This window comes from Kogia breviceps, chromosome 14, assembly GCF_026419965.1.
Source record: "Kogia breviceps isolate mKogBre1 chromosome 14, mKogBre1 haplotype 1, whole genome shotgun sequence".
NCBI lineage: Eukaryota > Metazoa > Chordata > Mammalia > Artiodactyla > Physeteridae > Kogia > Kogia breviceps.
In genome coordinates this window covers 76,225,157-76,230,441 of record NC_081323.1, presented here as the reverse complement: position 1 = coordinate 76,230,441, position 5,285 = coordinate 76,225,157, and the positions used below count along the sequence as shown (strand labels likewise).

At 42.6% G+C, this 5,285-nt stretch overlaps 1 pseudogene; it reads left to right on the top strand.

The window, feature by feature from the left end:
- Positions 1 to 2,150: 2,150 nt before the first annotated feature.
- On the top strand, positions 2,151 to 2,224 carry LOC131741890 (small nucleolar RNA U3; annotated as a pseudogene).
- The last annotated feature ends 3,061 nt before the right edge of the window (positions 2,225 to 5,285 follow it).

Below are 5,285 nucleotides of genomic sequence, written 5' to 3'. Positions count from 1 at the left end.
AAAAAAAAAAAAAAACATGCTTTAAAAAAGTAGGCTGAGGGACTTCCCTGGTGGTCCAGTGGCTAAGACCCTGTGCTCCCAAGGCAGAGGGCCTGGGTTCGATCCCTGGTCAGAGAACTAGATCCCACATGCTGCAACTAAGAGTTTGCATGCCACAACGAAGATCCTGCACACGGCAACGAAGATCTCACGTGCCACAACTAAGACCTGGTGCAGCCAAAATAAATAAATAAATATATAAAATGTGTGCTGAAATCATCTTGGGACTGTACTGTGATATTCCCATGATGCTCAAATAGTATGTATTTTTCTCGGTTTTGGACAATGAAATTGATGTTACAGGGATTTTGTGACCGCTCTGCCTGATACCACAATAGATATGGTCTGTGAGAGTAAAATCTATGGATTTTGAGAAGAGGAGAGACTTAAATAAACTTCTTTGGTAGAAGTACAGTGAGGGACTTCCATGGTGGCATAGTGCTTAAGAATCCGCCTGGGCTTCACTGGTGGCGCAGCGGTTGAGAGTCCGCCTGCCGATGCAGGGGACGCGGGTTCGTGCCCCGGTCCGGGAGGATCCCACGTGCCGCGGAGCGGCTGGGCCCGTGAGCCGTGGCCGCTGCGCCTGCGCGTCCGGAGCCTGTGCTCCGCAACGGGAGAGGCCACAACAGTGAAAGGTCCGCGTACCACAAAAAAAAAAAAAAAGAATCCGCCTGCCGATGCAGTGGATACAGGTTCCAGCCCTGGTCAGGGAAGATCCCACATGCTGCAGAGCAACTAAGCCCATGTGCCACAACTGTTGAGCCCACATGCCACAACTACTGAAGCCCGCGTGCCTAGAGCCCGTGTTCTCAACAAGAGAAGCCACCACAATGAGAAGCCCGCACACCTCAAGGAAGAGTAGCCCTGTTCACCACAACTAGAGAAAGCCCGAGCACAGCAACAAAGATCCAACGCAGGCAAAAATAAATAAATTAAAAATAAATAAATAAAAATAAACACTATGTATCAATAAATACAGCCAAAATTTGGTTAACTCTCTTCACTGTTTGAAAAAAATAAATCAACAAATAAATAAATAAATAAATAAAATGGCATCTTCTTTAATAACAACACCCAGAATGTTCCAGGCTAAAAAAGCTCTAATTTCACATTTGCTCAAGCATTGATTTGATGTAGCCAATATGACTCCAATCTTGGATAAAGTATGCAAACAGCATAATTTTATTTCCTCATTTATCAAAACTGATTAGGGAAAAATTAATTAATGAGGGAACCAATAAGATGTTACAAGCTGTTCAAAGAATTCCCAAAACCACATGTATATAAGACTATCAAGAATGATAAAGATGTGGAATCTAAAATATGACACACATGTACTTATCTACGAAACAGAAACAGACTCCCAGACATAGAAAACGGACTGTAGTTGCCAAGGGGGAGGGGGAGTGGGGGAAGGATGGAGTAGGAGTTTGGGATTAGCAGAAGCAAACTATTACATATAGAATGGATAAACAACAAGGTCCTACTGTATAGCACAGGGAACTATACTCATTATCCTGTGATAAACCATAATGGAAAAGAATATGAAAAAGAATGTATATATATGTATAACCGAATCACTTTGTTGTACAGCAGAAATTAACATAATATTGTATATCAACTATACTTCAATAAAATAAAATGTTTTAAAAGAATGATAGGGCTTCCCTGGTGGCGCAGTGGTTGAGAATCCGCCTGCCGATGCAGGGGACGCGGGTTCGTGCCCCAATCGGGGAAGATCCCACATGCTGCGGAGCGGCTGGGCCCATGAGCCATGGCCGCTGAGCCTGAGCGTCCGGAGCCTGTGCTCCGCAATGGGAGAGGCCACAACAGTGAGAGGCCTGCGTACCACAAAAAAAAAAAAAAAGAATGATAAAGTAAGTTTGATTAGTAGATGAAAAAAAAATACAACAACAGGCACCAGCTGTGCAGGGGTCTCTCCTAATCCTTGGTAACAAAATCCTGATTGTACGGTTGGGGTGTTATAAGGTCTGTATAGTCAAAGAGGGACTGGTCTGACTTGAGATTTCTTTAATCTAGCTTCCCATTCTTGGTAGGATTGGGAAAGGCAGTATTATTTTTAAAAATCATTTACGCATTCCACAAAAATAAAGACTATACTTTCAGGGATCATTTCTATAGTTTGTTACTAGAGAAGTTTCGAAAACCATAACTCAAAAACAGTCATGTACCACAATGTTCATTGCAGCTCTATTTACAATAGCCAGGACATGGAAGCAACCTAAGTGTCCACTGACAGATGAATAGATAAAGAAGATGTGGCACATATATACAATGGAATATTACTCAGCCATAAAAAGAAACGAAATAGAGTTATTTGTAGTGAGGTGGATGGACCTAGAGTCTGTCCTACAGAGTGAAGTAAGTCAGAAAGAGAAAAACAAATACCGTATGCTAACACATATATATGGAATCTAAAAAAAAAATGGTCATGAAGAACCTAGGGGAAAGACAGGAATAAAGACGCAGACCTACTAGAGAATGGACTTGAGGACATGGGGAGGGGGAAGGGTAAGCTGGGACAAAGTGAGAGAGTGGCAGGGACATATATACACTACCAAATGTAAAACAGCTAGCTAGTGGGAAGCAGCCGCATAGCACAGGGAGATCAGCTCGGTGCTTTGGGTTGGGATATGGAGGGTGGGAGGGAGGGAGATGCAAGAGGGAAGAGATATGGGGATATATGTATATGTATAACTGATTCACATTGTTATAAAGCAGAAACTAACACACCATTGTAAAGCAATCATATTCCAATAAAGATGTTAAAAAAAAAAGTCTGTGAGGAAGTAGAGGTGAGCTACAACCTTGGGTAAGAGTCTCACTGTTCTATGTATATAAAGAAGTTAGAATGAGAATGATCTACAGTGTAGTACATTAATTATAGCTATCTAAGGTATTCTGATATTAAAAATAAAATATTTTCATTTTAATAAAAGAATATTGAAGGTTATAAAAAAAAAAGAATTCCACAAAAATAAAACTCAGCCTTGACACCCCATATCCAGTCTGTCAGGAAAATCCCATTGGTGATCTTCAAAATGTATTCAGGATCTGACAACTTCTCACCACTGCTATGACCCTGGTCCGAGCCACTATCATCTCCCACCCACATGTTGCGATAGCTTGGTCTCCCTGCTTCTACCCAAATCTTCCTGGAGTCTTTTCAACCTAGAGCAGCCAGAAGGTCCTTTTAAATCAGGAGACATATTATGTCACCTCTCTGCTGGAACCCTTTCCTGATTTCCATATCAGTAAGAGTAAAAGCCAAATCCTGGCAACGACCTCCAAGGGCTCACATGATCTGCATGGACCCCAGCTTGTCAACTCTCTGGCCTCTTCCCCCACTTCTCTCTCCCTCACTCTCTCTGCTCCACTGGCCTCCTTCCTAAGCCTCAGACACACCAGACAGGTCCCTCTCAGGGCCTTCATTCTGTTCCTTTTACCTGAAATGCTCTTGCCCCAGGTGGACCATTAGCCAGCTCCTTCACTTGCTTCAAGACTTTGCTTGGGCTTCCCTGGAAAAAAGAAAGACTTTGCTTAATTTTTACTTTAATGAGGCCAACCCTGACCACTCTACTTAACACTGCTGTCTATGCCCACCCCCACTATTAATTTCCAATTGCTGCTGTAATAAATTGCCATAAACTTAGTGGTTTGAAACAACACAAGTTTATTATCTTACAGTTTTGGAGTAACAACCAAATCTGTCTTTTGGAGAGAGAACTTTGGGGGGCAGCATGGATGATGGATTGGATGGGGAGACAAAGAAGAAGAAAGGAGGGAGGGAGAGGAACAGAGAGGAAGGGAGGAAATTAGATCATTTCTATTGACAGTTGACCCTTGAGCAACACTGGGGTTAGGGGCACCCAACTGCCCAGTGAAAAATCCTCCAGTAACTTTACAGTCAGCCCTTGGCCCTCTGTGGTTCTGCATCTGGATCCAACCAACTGCTCATTCTGTACTACTGTACATATTTATGCAGTGGGAAAAAAATCCACATATGAGTTGACTTGTGCAGTTCAAACCCATGTTGTTCAAGGGTCAATTGTACTAAGATTTTTCTGTTATGTTTTGTGTTTTGTTGTTGTTGTACTAAGATTTAAATAATTGTCACACACAGGACTTGACAATTTCAATTGCCATAACCCAGACGGTAACAGTGGGCTTGAAGAGAAAGCATCCAGAGATTCTTAGAAGGTAGAATCAATGAGGTTTGTGATGACTGGTTTGATATGGATGGTGAAAGACTAGGAGGTCTTGAGAAAAAGGGAATCAGTTTTTGTGGGTGAGTATAATGAGTCTGGCTGGAGAGCTGTTGTCTTGGAGATGCAAGGCATCTATCTGGATAGGAGTAGAAGGCATCTGGGGGAGAGTCTGGTGCTAAAGAGACAGATTTTGAAGCAGATAGGGAGAGAGCAGTTGAAGTTATGTCAGGGGATAATAAAGCAAAAAAAAAAAAAAATAAAGGGGTGGGGGAACTGATTCCAGAACACTGAATATCACCTTCCTAGGGCGGGCACTGGAGGAGACGTTAGAGCTGAGGGGTTGTCCCTCCCACGCCCAGCACGCAGGAGCCATGTTACCTCCTCAGCCTTTCTTCCTAGATGGTGAAGCCCAGAGTAGAGCAGAAGACACCGTGAAGAAAAAGAAGGAACACACAGACACTATAAGTTCTTAAAAGTTTTAAATGGTGTGTGAAAAGTTAACAACATTCAAAGGCTTATGGGGAAAATTTAGAGAGGAAAATGTTACCAGGAAATGTGAGATATTTTCATTTTTTAATGATGTAAAGAGCTCATAACAAATGTGAGAAGGAATCTAAAAGCCTACAGGGACTGGTGAGAAAACTGTAATCCATTCATACAATGAAACACGATGTGACCATGAGAAAGATTAAGATAGATCAGTAGATATAAGCATAGGTGTCCATGATGTATTAAAGTGGAAAGTATGAAGTGACCTCCCTCCCACTAACCCCCCAAACTTTTTTTAAAAAATGTGCCTCTTTTAATTTTATTTATTTACTTTTGGCTGCGTTGGGTTTTCATTGCTGCAGGTGGGCTTTCTCTAGTTGTGGTGAGCGGGGGCTACTCTTCGTTGAGGTGTGCAGGCTTTTCATTGCAGTGTCTTCTCTTGCTGCAGAGCACTGGCTCTAGGCACACGGTCTTCAGTAGTTGTGGCACACGGGCTTAGTTGCTCTGCGGCATGTGGGATCTTCCTGG